Source organism: Helianthus annuus, chromosome 12 (genome assembly GCF_002127325.2).
Source record: "Helianthus annuus cultivar XRQ/B chromosome 12, HanXRQr2.0-SUNRISE, whole genome shotgun sequence".
Taxonomy (NCBI): Eukaryota; Viridiplantae; Streptophyta; class Magnoliopsida; order Asterales; family Asteraceae; genus Helianthus; species Helianthus annuus.
The window spans coordinates 93,247,919-93,268,716 of NC_035444.2; the positions used below are offsets into that span (position 1 = coordinate 93,247,919).

The 20,798-nt window shown below is 29.1% G+C and overlaps 1 long non-coding RNA gene across 1 annotated transcript; it reads right to left on the reverse strand.

Moving 5' to 3' along the window:
* Positions 1–15,738: 15,738 nt before the first annotated feature.
* Positions 15,739–18,370, reverse strand: LOC110896926. The gene is made up of 4 exons (XR_002568287.2): positions 18,155–18,370; positions 17,785–17,835; positions 17,121–17,141; positions 15,739–15,777 (listed from the first exon to the last, which is right to left on the reverse strand). It is a non-coding gene; the product is annotated as an uncharacterized LOC110896926 (long non-coding RNA).
* Positions 18,371–20,798: the final 2,428 nt, after the last annotated feature.

The following is a 20,798-nucleotide window of genomic DNA, read 5'->3' on the forward strand; positions in this document are numbered from 1 at the left end:
TGGAATATCGTTTATGTAAATATAGATTTTTTTTGGAAGGTGACTTTCTATATATTTATATATACTGACCATAGGTCACCGAGAGCTTGTCAAAGACAATCTCCCGTCAGCCCCGCCCCTGGTAACGCGATGTTCGATCGGGCCCCGACCCCCGCGCAAACTGACCTCCGCTCGGAAACCATACTGCCCCCACACGAGAGACTCGCTCGGGTAACAGTTGGGTAAAACCGGGTTGCCCTCCAGCCCGAACCATGCCTCGGTAGGAAACGAGCCATCATTGGGACGTCCCCCCTAATGCCACAGGTGGGAGTCGAACCAGTGACCTCCAAGGAGGAGCCGACCCAACTTAACCACATGGGGATACCCACTGGGCCACGAGGAGGGATTATGTAAATATAGATATGATCATGTTATTATCTTTGTAATTATTTATTCTCTAAAATAAATGATTGTATCTTGTATTTATATTGAGGTATCAATGAGAGAGGAATTCAGTTGAGCCATATCATTCTTCAAAAACGATAAATATTGTATAAAAGTTTTGTAAAAAAATCAATACGCTGCGTATAGACCTATACGTGATATATATACTCCAACCGCCAGACATGATATGACAAAAACAATATTTTTTTAAACTGAAAAAGCTATATGACACTCTAGGTGTCGTATATATAAGGATTTTCAAAAAACCAAAGAAGTGTCCAAATAACCAAAGCCATTTTATATGCATCAGCTTAAATATCCCTATGTCCAGGGGTGGACCCACATGATACGGGTCGGCGTATACAGACTCCAATGTTTTAAAAAAAATCGTAGAGCCGGTATGTTAAATTTTTTAAGGACCCTATAAAATAAATTAGTTGGACCTCATAGTATTAAAAACAAAGAAGGTGTGGTGGTAAATCCCCTCGTGTTCCATCAAATAGATCTCAAGTTCAAGTCTTCCATCTCCACTTTTTAGTTGATTTTTTTTATCAAAATTAAACAAGTGCTTTAAAACAGCACAACCATCCATTAACCCTCTAATTTGCTTCTTTAAAATGATAAATTTAATATCTTCGAATGATTTTATTTCATATTTGATTACCAAATAAGACTTCCAACATATAGTGGCATTCATAAAAAAAGCTTAAACAAAATATAAAAAAAAAAAAAAAAAAAAAAAAAAAACTTAAACAAAATTTTGAAGCTATGTGAAGTAATTGTGTTGTTTAGGTAGCTATTGGTTCCAAGCAACTTATTAATCACTACTATTTGATAACTTGATGCTTAAAAATGGTTCTTAATAATGTGGTGGTTTCATGTCCACTAAAGGCTTTTTATTATTTCCTAGCACTGGCCCGACCCGACTATGATGACCGATCTGAAAATTTTAATGTTTGTTTGTGAAAAATTTTTATATAAAAAATAGATCCCAATGAAAAAAAATTCTGGGTTCGCCACTGCATATGTCACTGATTAGTTAGTGTAAAGTCTAAGTTAAAAGAAATTCAAAACTGAAAATTTATATATTTATAGATTTGTAGGAGTTAACTGCACAGGGATTGACATAAATGGTCCCTAGAGATGAACAGTCAATTATATATAGTAAATTATATATATATATATATATATATATTATTTACGAGCAAATATAAATACTAATAATTTTATTTTTATAATAATATATAGTTTTTAATATTATATTATTTAATTATTTAATACTATAATAGTTTATTATTATATATATATATATTTTAAGTCTTAACATATTCTTATTTTATTTTACTGTTTTTAAAATCATTATTTTCTTTCACGTTTATTTCTTGCTTTTATTAATTCTTTTTTCCTTTTATATATATATATATATATATATATATATATATATAGGATAATGCTAGATAAAAAACCCTAAAATTCTTAGAAAACTCTGGAAACCCAAATGGGAAGCCATTTTTACCCAACCTCCCGACATTTTTTTTTTTTGAAAAAAATTACACATGTAATATACATGTTTTAGAGTGTTTTGGGCCAAAAAAAACAAAAAAGCGCCGAAGGGATTTTTTTAAAAAAAATAAACAAATTTCAGCTCCTAACACGTGTTAAGCAAAAAAGACATAATTTCGCTGAAAATTGCTGAAACTTGTTTTTTTTTTTTAAATATCCCTTCGGCGCTTTTTTGATTTTTTTGGCCCAAAAGTCTTAAAAACATGTATATTACATGTGTTATTTTTTTCAAAAAAAAAAATGTCGGGAGCTTGGGTTTTCTCGGGTTTTTTATATATATAGGGTTTTCTATCTAGCCCTACCCTATATATATATATATATATATATATATATATGTATATATATATCATATTTCCTTTATCAATTAATTTGATATTTTTAATAACTTATGTTCGTTAATTTGTTTTTAAAAGCTTAAGTATGTAGTTGTGTTTGATTTTTTTTCCTCGATATTCCGGTATGAGTTTTGTTAAAATTGAAGTTGTATTATAATATAGTATTTATTTGGTGTAGTAAAACAGTATGATGATAAACTAAACAGATTCGGACGGTTCGGCTTTCTAAATAACATGCTTCATTATTTTCAAATAACGTTTGTTTTACATTATCATTTGTTTCGTATCGCCGCAACGCGCGACATCAACAAAACTAGTTTTTATTAAGTTTTTTGAACCGAATAAAATACCCTTGTATTTAAAATAGTACCCACTTGAAAAGAAAATCTTCCTTGGCTATTGCCCGGAGAAGATGAAGTAGCCAAAGTATAAACCTTCATTTTTTTCTTTTGTTAATATTTTTTAAACAATGGGGTGCTTTAGTCTATTTATACAAAACTTAAAATAAAATTTTAATGTTCATCTATCTATTCCAGTGGCCATCTGGATTACAAATTTACATGTCAACCATTCACATAAATTTTTATACTTAATGACCAAGCTACGGGTACCATTAGCGTAATTAACTCTCTTTGTAGAGTTCATCCACTTTTAGTTCATGTGGTGGGTGTAAAGGTGGATCCCGGAGATTGAAAAATGGGGTTGATTAGGTATAAGAATCTTTAAAAGATGTTCAGTTTGGAATCAAGTAAACTAACTGGAATCTTTAAAGTTGTATCATAATAATGATAATTTGTATTATAGACTGACAAGAATTATATAATTAAGGATGTCTCCTTATTAATATGAATTATTAGATAAAAAGGTATACATCTTTATCTTATGGAAATAATCAATGCAAGACAATATCTTTCAATTTTTTTCTTTGTAACAAGTGTTTAATGTTTGTCGTAAACAACAGTGCAGATAAGGTTGTAACTGTATTTTATTTTAGATAAACACAAAGTGAGTTTAAACAAACTTAAGTTCAAGCTTAATAGCAAAATAAATAACATAGCTGTGAGACCTCGGAAAATTTCACCAAATAAAATGGCAACATGTGTCCGTTAACTATCAAATAATCCCGGTAAGCTGGACGAGAGGGACCAAATTTATAAAATGTGGAAAGATGAAGGTTGAAGGGTCAAATATGATAATTCGCCAAACTTTTAGCTTTTGGACGTCCCTTACGTACCGCAAGTGTCATGCCTTACGGTCCGTAAGGCTTTTAAGCTAAAACAAGGGATGCGCCAGAAGGTCGGCAGTTTAATGGCAGCTGTCAGTTGCAACTGCTGTTCCTGCCACTTGTGTCGTGAATTCGCTACTTTTCTTCCTCCATTAGACACCTGGGGTGCCACTAATCTCCTCCATAACACCTTAGTAGCCACTTGTCTTGATTTGGGGGATCAAACTCAAGTATAAATAACTATGTTCTTACTTCACTTGAACTTGCACCTTTCTAAATCTTTCCCTTTATCTCATGGAGTGTTTCTGATCTAAAGAAGCCTCCTACTTGAAGCTTAATCTTCCCTTGAACACTTGTAAGTGTTCTCCTTCAATTCTTTTTCATTCCTAGGCTAGTTAATAGCCGAAAGTCAAGCAAATTGATTTTTGCTTTGACATTCGGTTACGACCATTTTGGTCAAGCCAAAGTTCGCATCGAACATGGCTACGTGATCGTAATAAGGAAGGTACTAATCCTCTATGAGGGCACCTTCTGAAGATCACGTTAAATTAGTGAAATAACAGGTCAAAGTTTTATTAAATAAAAGTTAAAAATGTAGATTTTCGTAACTCAAGTTAAATGAACTTCTAAATATTGAAACATTAATTTTTGACATTATAACAGTTTATATAACATATTAGGACATGTTAAATCATGTTCAACTCATCATTTCCTGCTTAGAGCTCGGTTCGCAACCGAAAGTCAAACAGTTTGACTTCTGCTTTAACTTTCGATTCTGACCGGTTAATAGTTTAGATATTGATTAAGGGTTGCTATATGATCATATTATAGTAGGGAATAACCCTTAGAGGCTATACCCTCTGATAATATCGTTTGTCGGGTTTTATGCAAAGTCCACATATTATGCCTAAATAATGCCCAAAATGCCCTTTTTGCGCATAAACATATAATCTGAGTTTGAAACTGATGTAATAACATAATGAAACATATGTTGGCATAATGGACTTATTATAGACCCATTCGACCACCCAGTGCCGCATATGCGCGTATGGTTGACTTATATAGTATAATTTATATAAGTTAACCGAATCGGGTCAAAACCTTTCTAAATCAGTTCTAATCAGAATGTATGGTTGTTTAACCAATATTATACGAGTCCTTGTACTCAGGGTATAAACCACATTCTATCCAGTCTCCGCTTAATCTAGCGAACCATACTCATTTATTACAGTTAACCGATCAATATATATATATATATATATATATATATATATATATATATATAGGGGATGGATCATGAGAAAACTAGTTTAAATGAGAAAACCAAAAAACTAACTAAAAAAACCTAAAAAATACCAAAAAAAATTTTTTACAATTTTTTAAAGAAAAATCGCTACTTTTTATGTATGGAAAAAAATTTTCAAAAAAAAAAAAATTGTTGTACTGCACATGTTCACTAATACGGAAAGCCTAAACCACTTAACTCACCCCCCCCCCCCCCCCACCGACACCCCCCAAAAACCTAAACCCCCCCCACCCCCACCTCCCAAAAACCTAAATTCACCCTCCCACCAAAAGCCTAACCCCCCCCCCCCAAAAAAAAAAAAAAAAAAAACCTAAACTCCCCCACCCCCCCCCCCCAAAAAAAAAAAAAAACCTAAAACTAAACCCTAAACATAAACCCGAAAAAAACCTAAACCCCCTACCCCACCCCCCCTCCCAAAAACCTAAACCCCCCCTCCCTCCACACCCAAAAACCTAATCCTAATCCTAAACCTTCATAAAAACTAACCCTAAAAGCTAAACTAGACTCAAAAAGCTAATTTTAAGCATGTAATGCAATTGTAGTACATGTTATATTGCACATATGCACTACTATAATAATAGTGTTGAAAACAAGACGACACCATAAATCTTTTTTATGTCATAAAAAATATGCTCGAATATACTTGAATGAAAGATAAGAAAATTTGTGATCTTATGGTGTCATTTTTGTTTTAAAATAATAACGTATGGAGAAATGGGAAATGTTTGAAAAGTTATATATTTTTTTTCCAATTTTACCCCTCCTTCACTAAAAGTCCCCCCTCCTTTTTAGTGTATTTTAGTTAGTTTTCTAGTTTTCTCATTTATATCTAGTTTTCTCACGATCATCTCCCTATATATATATATATATATATGCTAGAAATTTACATTGTGTTAATCTAAATTTTTTACCTTTTTGTTGCAGATAATTTATACATGTTATTTTACCTATTGGTTTAATCAATTTAATTTTGCACTCTAAACTAATTGGTTAAAATAATTCATTTAGACATAAATAGACTTCTGGACAACTTGGACATATTATATATAGAGAGGCCGGTTATTGTACAATTGCCCTTAATGTACGAAGCATAAGCTGAGTAGTTTCAACATGCGGAATTTTTGTTTTATCAACATGCGGATTTTTTCCTTACCATGCGATTTTTTATTTTCCCACATTTCGATTTTTTTTTTTGTTTTCAACATGCGACTTTCTTTTTTTATATATACATGCGAATTTACCTCCTCAACACAAATCCGCATGTTGTAAACCCAATATCTGTATCTTATATCTTCACAGCGTACGCAACGTACATTAAGCCCAATAGTATAGTACACTTATTCATATATATATATATATATATGGGGTTAGGAGTTGGTTACGAAGTCCAAAATTTCTAAAAGTGCACTTTTATGAGATATCGAGTAAACCATATTTATCTAAAAAGTTGTGGTATCTGTTTATACTTGTTTGATGGAGTTCCCTCCATATCACATTATCACTACAAAAATATAAAAATAATACTATTTGTATGTATATGAAGCCCACCCATCAGTCTGTGAGAGGTTTGCAATCACGGACCAGAATACCGGACTTGCGGAACGAACGCAAGCTGCAATGCAAACTGGTCCAAGGGATGAAGGTTTGCGAATTCGGACCATGCCACATCATGGCGTTACGAATGCCCATATTATAACTTAAAATCGTTGGATTAATAATAATAATAATAATAATAATAATAATAATAATAATAATAATAATAATAATAATAATTAGCTGGACGTCAACTGCCCATTTCTTGTCTACTTATACTAGGTTATAACCCGTGAATACTCACGGGTTGACAATCTATCTTTGTAATCAAATAAATATATACATATATATATATTAATAAACGAAAATTTCTATGATGAATAAGGTGTATGAATAAACATTTAAAAACTATTAAACATAACAAAGTGAATGTATATCATACAAAAACCAAATATCAAAAACTTAAATGTAAAACAATTAATCACTACTCTTTTTTTTGGTGAGGTACAACCAACTCAACATTCAACACTTGATGAGTTTCATCAAAAGAAAAGTGAATTGGATCACGCTCGTTAATGAGAGCACGTTTCATGAATCTGGAGCATTTTCATAACGCATAACGCCAACTTTCTCCTCTCTTTTCACGTCTAGTACGGTTAGTAAAGTCGTCTTGCTCAGGCAGATGCAAAAGTCTAACGGTCATAGGTTTTAAATCAGCACCAAGTTTAGCCATACTTGAAACCTTATCAGGCAGTCGCTGTATTGTTTATAAAATCAAAATTAATAAGCAGAAGAATATAAAAATAATAATGTATTTCTATGTGACTAAAAAAATATATAATTTTTATTATATAGTACTTGCTAAAATAATATTAAAACTTATAAAATCTTTAGAAGCCATACGCCTAAACTTATAAACACGAACATTTTCGTGTTCATCAATAGCTGCCTCGTCAACTACATCAATAGGTGCAACTACAGTCTGAAAATAACATACAACAATGATTATAATAACAATATAGTAATTAAATATATAAAGAACCAAGCAAATGTATACTTACCTCATCAAGTTGTACATCAGCATAATTAATTTCAACACCATTTTTTCCAATAATTCTTAATGGGAAATAATTTGCAAAACCTCTTGTAAATATTAGATAACAACCGGCCTCCAATTGAAACAAATTAACAATAACATCAAAACCAATGGAGAAACCAACTTTACCAAAAAGCGTTTCAATCTTGACGTGAAGGATTTTGTTGCCTACATCTATAATGAAAATTATATCATCTGAAGTATAATCATAGAAATTAGGCAGTATACACTCAGGAATTACCTGTATAAATAATTAAAAAAAATGTTACTTTTGTAATCAGTTCATAAAACCTAAATATATTAACATAAATAAAATGAAAGAACAACTAATCTTACAATAAAGTTAGATGTTGTAGGTAACAGAGATGTCCAGAAAGAGCTTTCAAACACACCATCAATGAAATGTGTTAGTTTGAATATAGATAAATCGACAGAATTGAAGAGCACCAAACATCCTTTTTTGAGTTTTAAATATTTCACAACATTTGACCAACCATGGAAAAGAAATGTTTTCCTTTGGCTTCGCTTAAAGAAACATTAAATTTTCGACCATCTTGAGTTTGTATCATAACATTTTTGGGTGCTTTATTGTTACCCCACAATTTGGATCCAGCGTATAAAGGAATCGCCTAATAAAGCAAGGAATCCAAAATAACTTATAATTATAATTATAATTGTAAATTATAAACCATAAGATAATTTTAAATTGTATTTCATGATAACAAATAAAAAAACATAATAAATGTCTGAATTTAGAAAATACCAGTAAAACTTCGTCCGCTCGATTCATGTGTCTACAAAAGAAAGGTTCTCTAATACTGATTGAAAAACATAAGATATTAATAAAATATAACTTGTTAATCGGTATAATGCACAACAAAGTCTAACATTAAAAAAAATACTTGGAAGAACTTTCAGCCATATTTAAAAGCTACAAACACATGTAACGTAGAAAAAACAATTAACAATATGTATATTATAAATTATGAAAATAATTAAATTATTTTTTTATTTCAGTCATAGTATATTCTGATTACTTCAAAAACATATATGATATATGAAATAAAATGAATTGTGATAATATATTCTTATCAACCATGTGATAATATATTATTACTTAAAAAACATAAATTAAAACACATACCCAAACGTTATCAAGCATGTGATAACATGGCTTATTAGTTTCAAAACATATTACATAATCCATGGTGATTAGTTACATAAACAACAATGTCATAAAGATGTAAAAATAAAAGTTTCTTATACATTAATAGGTTTAATAAACATACACAATTTAATTATCTTACCTTGTAGATTTAATCCACCATCAAGACCAGCTGAGTTGATTTTGATTCGGACAACTTAGATATATAAACAAACTCTTTTGTTATTATACACAAAAACGAATTTCAGAATATATATATAACCTGAATTTCACATAACCACATCATAAGCATATTAACAACATATACATATTACCAAAAGACATGTCTAACAAACCATAAGTACTATCCCAAAGTATCAAAACAAACCAATGATAAAACCACATCTAATATTCATACTTAACCATCTAACATAACATAATAACCAACATTCACGAACGGCCTCTTTTCTTTGTGATCTTGGGTACGACTTTGGTCAACATCAAACGCTTAGAAGGCTTGACGTACGTAAAGAAAAGAGTAGAACCGAAGTTGATGTAATTCAATTTCAAGAAAGCTGGCCACTTTTTAAAACCATACCTAAAACCCTTCCCAGACTTCTCACCTCTTGTGCCCAACTTAAGTAGTTCACATTTTTCATTCTGAACTGTAACATGGTGCAAGTTGTGAAGAGAAAGACACAGATGGCTTGAAACATCAGTCGGTAAACGCTGAGAAAAATATAAAAGGATTAATTACCTTATTGATTAAAAAAAAGAGTAGAGCCGAACTGTATTATGTGCTATTATAAGGAAACAAAAAATTATAAAGTATACCAATCTGCTTTCGGCTTTCTTGGTGAATTTAATTACATCAGTTTGTTTTAACTTTTTTGATGTAAAGCATTTACGGCCAACTTGAAGGGCGGTTGATGTTGTGGAACTGAATGACTTAGACTTTACTTTAGCCTACATAATTGAATAAGACACAATAAGTGTAAAAATCATATACATAAAATTGTACAACAATAAGATACACGGTCCTTTAAATAATAAAAGTAACCATTCATGGTTACGGTATCTTACTTGAGAGACAACGTGAGAAGACAGATTTTGCTTAGAAACAAAATCAGCTGATTTTCCTTATCGTTCAACCTAAAGAAAATAAAACAATTAACATATTGATATAGAAGAAAATAATTAAATAAATTATATACCAATTAACCATGTTTTTACACATGTAATGTGTTGTTTGGTATGAAAAAAGATTTCAAAACAACATCAAACTGGGTTTTTACATTAACAAAAACGAAACTTGAAAATATTATTTATTTTTATAGAAAAAAACATCAAACTATATTATCTAATCATTAACAACCTTTGTCGAAAGCCCTTTATATATGTAATGTGTTGATTTGACCTTAGGATGAACCTACAAAACCATAAAAGATTTAACATATTACATTTAAAAAAATATTCATTAAAAGGATTACATAATGGAAAACAAATACACCGAATAGAATAAAAAGTTTATTATATGTATTGAAATAAAGTATTAAATTAAATTAGTATATAACAAACAACCTTTGCAGATACAGTCTGGTGACCAAATACAATCTTTGACTTTCCTTTTGGGTCATTCTACATAATAATAAATGATAAACATATAAGTACAGAAGAAAGTAATTAGAAGCATTATATAATATATATATATATATATATATATATATATATATATATATAAAGCACATTGTGAAACACTTACATGAGACCGATAGGCATCAAAGGAAGATGAAAGGCGGTTAGATTCACCAACTATATCACCACCAAGATCTTCATCAACATCACTTTCGTTGGTAATAACCTTCTCTTTGTGTTCCGACTACAAAAAAATAATATTCAAAAACACCAACAATGTTAACTTCAAGATTAACTAATTACCTCATATTATGAAAAAAAATATATTGTAAGCATAATAACACTAACCGCAAGCAGTAAATCAAAACCATCATCTCCGTAAATAGGATCATCCAACACAACAACGTCAACCTTCTTGAAATACATTTGAGTACCAGTTTCATGATTAAAAACGGACAACTCAAAAGTCTCATATCCAGCCATTGTAAAAATAAAAGTAGTCCGGGAATCTAATTCAAGATCCCTAATCAAATTAGACCATCCATCAGTGAAAGCACATTTGTCGGACAACGCCTCCATCTTCACATTCCAAAACCTATCACCGAGATAAAGAGTTGTTGATCCACCTTTATAACTGCTGCCATAAAACTGTCCCCAGAATTTGTCCGCCATGAGCTGTAAATTTGTTAACAATTATGTTAAACAAAATATGCACAAAACAAAATTGACATAAAAAAAGTAATTATTTTATATACAGTACTTACAATGAAATCATCATCAACTTTAATGGAAGTGATAAAAGAGTTGTGCAAAACACATGACTTAAAGACATCAAGATACCATGTACATGGTCCAAGACTGTTGAACAACAAATAATCATTTTTTTGTAAACCACTGTCCGTAACGACTTTACTAAACCCATCACCTAAAACAGGACCCAACCCATATTTTTCAATTTGAACAATCCATAAGTTGTCAGCAGCAAAAATTTTAATACGATCACCATATGGGAATTGTTCTCCCCACAACAATGTAGCAAAATCATTCGGTATTTCCTATAATTTGAAACAAAAGACATATAAGTATCAACATATTTTTTTGTAAACATAATAACAAAAAATACATACCACTTTTGTAGGATTATGAACATCGACTAACTTCAAGAAAGAACAACTACTTCTTTTTGGATCCATGTCTGTAAAATTATTATCAACATTTTTTTAGAGCAAGAAATAAAATGATAACATCAAAAAATAAACACATTCAAAACAAAGAAAATATTTTATTCTTCAAATTAACAATGACTAAAGATGGAAAATTATTACTGATAAATAAAGAAAGTATACATATAAATCAATAGTACAAATAATAACCAAATTTCACTAACCTATTATCTGTGAACGTAATCACATTGTTATCAAATAATTACGGTTTACCATGAAAAAGGAAATTAAGAAACATAAAAAAAGTGGGAAATTCTTGTAAAGATAACATCAAAATCGGAATCGGATTGTTATTAAAGAAAATTGTGTATAACAGTTGATTGAACATAAGAACATTGTTAAATCTTGTAAATATAACATGAAAATCGGAACATTGCAAAACAATAGGACGAAAACCTCTCAATAACCGGATTAAAGATCAACAACATACCTAATTTCAGTTGATCGTAGTGTATTTTGCAAAAGAGTATTGAAGATTGAAACCCTAGCCAACAATGGCGATGAGGAAGCGATAACCGAGAGAGGAGGTGAAAGACTTCTTCTTGATGGGTAATGATGTTGCAGGTGATATGATGGTTTTGTTTTGAGTTGCACCAATTTTGAAGTAAATAAAATCTAATTACATATTCACCCCTTATAGATCTCTAATAGTTACAAAAGTTTACAAAATCACTTTCACTAACAATTTACTATAAATAATACACTCAATGTATTCATTGTCATGCATAAGATGATGAGTAGTAAATAAAAATGTTGAATATTAAAACACAATAAATTTGATACGAAAAACGTATTAATGCTAAACTGTAGGTAACACAATGGTCTCCTCAAAAGATGCTACGTTATATAGTCCTTGAAAGGTCTCAGCGTTTTGTAAGTATTGAAAATCTTTCGTGCAAATTTTTATTTCAATCATACTACCCCAGTCGAACATAAAAGACCAAGTTTCTCCTCCTTTCTCAACTAACTTCTTAAGCCATGACTCATATGAAATTGATTTTAGCTTTGTAAAAGAAGACACTTCTGACCATCCTTGATCTTGAAATTTAAATAGCTTCACATTTATAGCATGGGTCTTTACGACAACAAACATATGAAGTGTGTTGCGGATTTTGAAAAACCTACTTTGGCGAGCAACAACATGAGTACATTGTGGTATTGAAAGCTTTGAGAAAGTTTCAGAAACCACATCAAATGCAATCATATAACTTTTAGCAGGCGCCCAATAGTGTGGAGATGCAAAATATAAAACATTGTTGCATAAAGTGTCGGGAGACCACAAATATAACCTTGAAGCGTAATCTGGTCCTTTGAAAAAAGTTAAAGTTTTCCATTGATGTGTGTTCCGAGAATACACACGAGGTACAACATCATCAATACGACGTTGGAGGTGTAATATTTTAACATCGTTAAATGAGTCTAGATAAATCCCAACTGCATCTGCCTTGATATCGAAAAAACTTTTAGGTTTATTATGACACAAATTCAAAAATTTATTGGTGGTTGGATTCTACATAATCAATTGGTCTGAAGGACCTTGGATGCACATCAGTAAAAGACCATATTGAGAAGCAAGAATCGTTAGATTTGAAAGAGGGGTATCAACGGGAAAGGAAATAAACTTCCTTTCAGAAATGTCTACCTTTCCTCCAATCAAGTTGTCAATATAAATCGAGGACATACTCAACGTGATTGGCTTACGATGTTCACAATTAGACATACGGCGAGAGTGAATAATAGAAAACAAAGGTGAAGACAATTCATAACGCCATTGCTTGCAAACTGATTTAAATCGTCCAACACATTTACTTGGTAGCCTTGATAGAATTTCGTGAGCAAACATTTCAAACTCAAGAGGTTCCATCCTAAAAAAAAATCATATGAAACAAATGATAAGATTTATGTATATGAATTTGTGAAGCAAGCAACCAAGAAACATTAATGATCTACAAACGTATAACAGAGAAATAATGAATCGTATAAAGATGAATGACAAGTTAAACAAAAATACCACAATAATAGATACAAAATCAAACCGAAATTCCGAATTGGAGATAATAACCTCTTGTGTAAACACATCTAATCTGACCCACTAACAAATGCTTTATTTATAATCTCATATGAAGGTAAATATTTATAATTAATGAAGATATTTTATTTTAAGCATGAGATGTCAAGGATTATATAAAATTTAATTAAAATGTTGACTCCATAATTAGATAAAATGGCCATACATCTATTTCATACTATAATAATCTATAAGTAATTAGGATACTCTATTTTAAGCATTAGATGTAAAAGATTATATAAATTTTTTATAAAAATAGTGACTCGAAATTTGAATTTTGAAATATTTGTATTTAATGAGAATATTTTATTTTAAGAATCAGATGTAACCGATTATATAAATCCATAATTAGATAAATTGAACATAAATCTATTTCAATTTGATATGATTGATAATTGAGAATATTGATAGTAATAAATATAAATAATAAATAATAAAGAACAATGAATAAAAAACGATCAACAGTGTGTTTGATTAAAGGAAACAAATAAGAAGATTAATAATTGATTTATTATTCGTAAACTTAAAAAACGGTCAATCATAGCAAAATTCAAAACAGATGAAGAAAATGAATGCCCATGCAGGTTCTTAAAGGTCAAAGGGATCTGGAAACATGCCTTATTCCAATAGTTGATCCTGTAAAAGATATGAGAAAGAATTTGACAATTAATATGAACGTTGTTAAAGAAATATTAATTTTGTAATCATTAAAATTATCAAACGACATTAACATGTTACCACTCTATTACTAACGCGATTCGTATGCCTCTGTAAAAATTCAAAACTTGAAAGATCTTCATACCATTTTTTACATACACTTCTAAACCGACATAGTGATTTGTGAGGGAGCCTAACAAAAATTTCCATATCATAACATCAAACGGAATTTTATCCATTATACGAAACACCTAGTAAAATGGAAACGTATAATAAAACATAAATGATATAGTTTGTATTGATACATGAAAAAGAGATTGTGTATTACTTAAGAATTTTGCAAAGTACCTGGTTGAAGAAACCAAAGAATAGGTTGAAAGTTGATATGTAATGGAGATGTACGTTGTAATTTATATAAAATGATATTATAAATGGAATGTTCTTTTATGAAGGGAAATTTAAATTAATTTTAGTAAACTGGTTGGGATTCACATATGATAAGCAAATTCTTCTATAAATGTAAAGAATTGTTAAAAATTAATACATATAATACTATTTCTACGTATACATTCACTGGTGATTTAATTATTTATTTAAAAAAACCAAAAAAAATTAACTAAAAAAATTTTATATACCAAGAATGTTATTATAATGTTAGGTTTGCATTGTTATATTTGGATTGTACATTGTTAATAGTTATCTACAATAATATGTATATATACTATGAATGAATAAATAACACAATTAAAAACATTTGTACATAAAATTTACAATGTACAAAGAATAATTAATAATAACTCTTTATTTATATTCAACATCAAGAACCACAATAAAGTGATTAACAATAATTTCATGCTATTGATATAACAACATCGATGTTGGGTAACAAACTAAGATCACGTCAACGCATTAAAGTATTGAATTTCAATGTAGTAAAAATAAAAGTTTTGATGCTAATGTAATAAAAAACCGACGTATAATAAATATAACTCTACGTACGAAAAAATACAAATGCTAATTAATAATATCATCTCTTATTTATATAACAATAATAAACGAAAATCAAGATAAACCGCAACAAACATTGAGTAAAAAGCAACATCAAGTACTGACATAAATGTTCTGAATACGACTGATTAAAAAAAAACATTGAAAACTGTTTGAAGAAACTGAGATGACTATTAGATTCTGAGACTACTTTTCCAGCTTTGGATTCAAAAGACCCACCTTCACATTCAAACCTTCATTGTACTCACAATCACCCTTAGGCGGTTTAGTGGAAGACTGAGAAGAACATAAATCCACATCATAAACGGCATCCAAATTACGCTTAAGTTCATTCTCCAGCATCTTCGACCCAACATGGTATTAAGATTCTGATAGTAGTTAAAATATAAATGAAACCATAATCTAAAATGAAGAACAAAATATAAATAAAAATTTAGTTGATACAATTAGAAAAATTAAAATAATAAATTTTGCTCATTTTCCTTGAATGTCAGCATCTGATCAAAATTGTCGTTAATGAAAAGTCGTGTACCATCAAAATTTGTAGATATCCCCATTTACCTGTTATTAAGTAACATAAATAAACATCACATTTACTCGAGATGTTGAAGCTTAAGATTGATGCGTTTTCAAATTAACATGAGATTGAACACTTACCTGCATAACCCAACTTTGATCAAAACAAAACCTCAATTTCAAATAGAAATCTGTGACAATAAAAATAAGGATCTTTTTATTAGTACTCAACAAATGATCGTTAAATAATTAATTAAAAGTGTAATACCATATAACAAAACAAATATTATATATATTTTGATAAAAAAAAATAAATTATCTACATCAAAATTATTTGTCATTCTATTGTAGTTTCCATTTTACTTAAATATGATTGTCAGTTAATAAAGAAACAAATTTATCTAAAATAACTTTGATATGTTATTGCATTATAAATGGAAATATTACTTTACAAAATTTTGGAAATTATGAATAGACAAAATTGAACAAAAAATTTAACATAAATAAATTATCATTGTTTTGTTAATTATTATAAATATTTATAAGTTTCCTAAAATTAATAATAAGTTAATAAAAATATAAGATATACATCTAGAAATAAGTCAACATACAAATTCAAACATCAACTTATTTGGTAATTTGACTGTTATGTTTTATCGTGTGTAAGATATATTCAATTGTTGTATTTTTTTTATTAAAAATATATAAAACTAACATTCGTATTGAAAAAAAAATACATAAGTAACTATCATAATTCGAACAAAATATCGAATCAGAAATACTCACATCAGAAAAATATATGGAGGACAGAGTCGGTTCAGAAATAAATATCTATAACTGCAAAGGAAGTAAGCAATTTTTTAAAAAAATATAACAGTAACCTATTTATAGAAACAATGTCTAATTAAAGAAATAGACTTATAATTCAAATTTCAAAGATTAACCTTAAAAACTGTAGTCTATTTATAGGAAAAAAAAATAAATTTTAAAAAGAAATTAAATGTTTCTTTAAAGCTAAATTGAATAAATGATAACTGAAAAATCAAAGAATATGAACTTCAAAACATTGATAATTTAATAAGAATAAAACACACTATATATATAAAAAATATATATGTGATAAACTAACCTCTGTTGCTTGACAAATGGTGAGATTCAGATTGTTATAACGGATGTAAGGAACCACATGAAAAATACAACAACCAAAATCATTAACTGCGATAAATGTGGAATAGATGATTAAGAAAAACCCGGAAACTTGATTTTATACATAACAAAAATCAACAAAAAACATCTGATGTAGATTTTGGTTTAAGAAAAAAATAAACATGTTCAATCTGTTAGATTAAAGATGTATACTACATAAACAACAGAGTAAAACAACACACCTTCAAGATTTATGGTCGGATCTACAAAATCAGAAAAAAAAAGAAGTTAATAGAGTTAAAAAAAAATTAAACATGTTCAATCGCTTAGATTAAAGATGAATACTACATAAACAACAAAGGATCATTAAATAATTAATTAAAAGTGTAATACCATATAACAAAACAAATATTATATATATTTTGATAAAAAAAATAAATTATCTACATCAAAATTATTTGTCATTCTATTGTAGTTTCCATTTTACTTAAATATGATTGTCAATTAATAAAGAAACAAATTTATCTAAAATAACTTTGATATGTTATTGCATTATAAATGGAAATATTACTTTACAAAACTTTGGAAATTACGAATAGACAAAATCGACCAAATAATTTAACATAAATAAATTATCAATGTTTTGTTAATTATTATAAATATTTATAAGTTTCCTAAAATTAATAATAAGTTAATAAAAATATAAGATATACATCTAGAAATAAGTCAACATACAAATTCAAACATCAACTTATTTGGTAATTTGACTGTTATGTTTTATCGTGTGTAAGATATATTCAATTGTTGTATTTTTTAATAAAAATATATAAAACTAACATTCGTATTGAAAAAAATACATCAGTAACTATCATAATTCGAACAAAATATCGAATCAGAAATACTCACATCAGAAAAAACTATGGAGGACAGACTCGGTTCAGAAATAAATCTCTATAACTGCAAAGGAAGTAAACAATTTAAAAAAAAAAATATAACCGTAACCTATTTATAGAAACAATGTCTAATTAAAGAAACAGACTTATAATTCAAATTTCAAAAATTAACCTTAAAAATAGTAGTCTATTTATAGGAAAAAAATAAATTTTAAAAAGAAATTAAATGTTTCTTTAAAGCAAAATTGAACAAATGATAACTGAAAAATCAAAGAATATGAACTTCAAAACATTGATAATTTAATAAGAATAAAACACACTATATATATATATATATATATATATATATATATATATAAAATATATATATATGATAAACTAACCTTTGTTGCTTGACGAATGGTGGGATTCAGATTGTTATAACGGATGTAAGGAACCACATGAAAAATACAACAACCAAAATCATTAACTGCGATAAATGTGGAATAGATGATTAAGAAAAACCCGGAAACTTGATTTTATACATAACAAAAATCAACAAAAAACATCTGATGTGATTTTGGTTTAAGAAAAAAATAAACATGTTCAATCTGTTAGATTAAAGATGTATACTACATAAACAACAGAGTAAAACAACATACCTTCAAGATTTATGGTCGGATCTACAAAATCAGATAAAAAAGAAGTTAATAGAGTTAAAAAAAAAATTAAACATGTTCAATCGCTTAGATTAAAGATGAATACTACATAAACAACAGAGTAAAACAATATGCCTTCAAGATATATTGGCAGATCTACAAAAATCAGAAAAAAAAGTTAATAGAAGTAGAAAGAACAAAGATTCAACAGACCTTTAAATACAAAGGAATAACATAAATTCAACATCAGATCTTCATTCGGAACATATAATAACAAAGATTTAAGTTCGATTTGGTGTACGGAATAACATAAAATCAACATCCGATCTTCATTCTGAACATATAATAACAAAGATTTAAGTTCGATTTGGTGTATTTACCTTTGATCTTGATTCAATGTTGAAAATCCGGTGAGAAGATGACGATTCTAGAAGAAAGAGAAGAGAGAAAAGAGTAAAGTTGTGGTAGGTATCTATATGTTATGACAATTCACATAGGTTTTATATGATCCGAATATATGCAGAAACAAAAGACCCGACCCAAAAATAAAATGAATCCCGCCTCTTTTCTATAGAAATCGTGAATGTAGAAACCAAAATGTGATTTCCCTCCTAAACTAAAATGCCACATCAGCCAAGATGGCCAAATACAAATGCCACCTAGCCCAAGTCCATCTCATTTATATATATATATATATATATATATATATATATATATATATATATATATATATATATATATATAGATATAGATTTGCAATCGAAACAACCTTGACTACGATAATGAACAAGAAAAAAATTCCCATACACTATCATGGTAAGATTGACAGAGTGATTCTCAACTTCCATTGAAGATGGGACTTTAAAAGCTTGATGTTTACAATCGATAGTTTAACTGAACGTATGACAAGGAATAGCTGCAAGAATATACTCTTAATTTGAATAAATGTGTACAAGATAACTACATTTTAAACATGAGAAAATACAAAAAAAAATTATTAGTATGTTTATACATATAATTATAAAAAGACTAGGGGTTCCTCACGCGATACATCATGGATTTGTACATGTATATTTTCAATTTGATGTATTACCAACAAAAGGTTTTTTGCGCAAACATCACGAAACCGGTATATTACCTTACATATATTACATGTAAAAATTTAAACAAAAAAAACTCATCGTATACTATTTTTACTAAACATAAAATACAAAAGAAATATCTACTTTTTATTCAATTCGGGTAGTCGAAGCACGTGATTATATTCCGTCGAGGTTACTAATCCAAGCACGTACGAAAGTCATTTACTATTTTATTTGACTAAACATAAATGTAATTCTATATATATATAGGGTAAGGTTCATGTGAGAACCACCTTTATTGCGAGAAACCGTGAGAACCAATGTGAACACAACCTAAAATAGCTAAAAAAAACCCTAAAAAAACCTAACCCCCACCCCCCCCCCAAAAAAAAAAAAACCTAAACCCCATCCCCCCACCCCAAAAAAAAAACCTAACCCCCCCCCCTCCCCCAAGCTAAATGCTAAAAACTAAACCCCCCTAAAAACCTAAAAAATCTAAAAAAAAAATTTCAATATTTTTTTTTAATATTTTTTATGTTAAAATCACTACTTTTAGTAACAAAAAAAAACATTTTTTAGAAAAAAGTTTTTTTTTTGCTACTAAAAGTAGCGATTTTAACATAAAAAAAATTAGATTTTTTTAGATTTTTTAGGGTTTTTTGGGGGTTTAGTTTTTAGCCTTTTAACTTGGGGGGGGGGGGGTGGGGGGGTTAGGTTTTTTGTGGGTTTTAGTTTTTAGCATTTAGCTTGGGGGGAGGTTAGGTTTTTGGGGGGGGGGGGGTGGGGATTAGGTTTTTTTAGCTATTTTAGGTTGTGTTCACATTGGTTCTCGCAATAAAGGTGGTTCTCGCATGATTCAAGAACATTTAAACAATGGAGAACAATAACACTATAATCTATTCCAAAAAATGTTCATATGTTTTTTTTTTTTTTTTTTTTTTGCGATCTAATCTGTTTATACTAGTGTGTTATACGGAATGTAAGTTTTTATGATGGTGTGTGATACATAATCTAAGTTGTTTATATTGGTGTGTTAAACTGGAGATCGAATCTGTTTATACTGGTGTGTTATACGAAATCTAAGTTGTTTATACTAGTGTGTTATACTGGCGATCAAAGTTGTTTATACTGGTGTGGTATACGGAATCTAAGTTGTTTATACTAGCGATCGAAGTTGTTTATACTGGTGTGTTATACGGAATCTAAGCTGTTTATACTGGTGTGTTATATGGAATGTAAGTTGTTTATACTGGTGTGTTATACGGAATGTAAGTTACTTACACTTGTAACTGATAAAACACAACGTG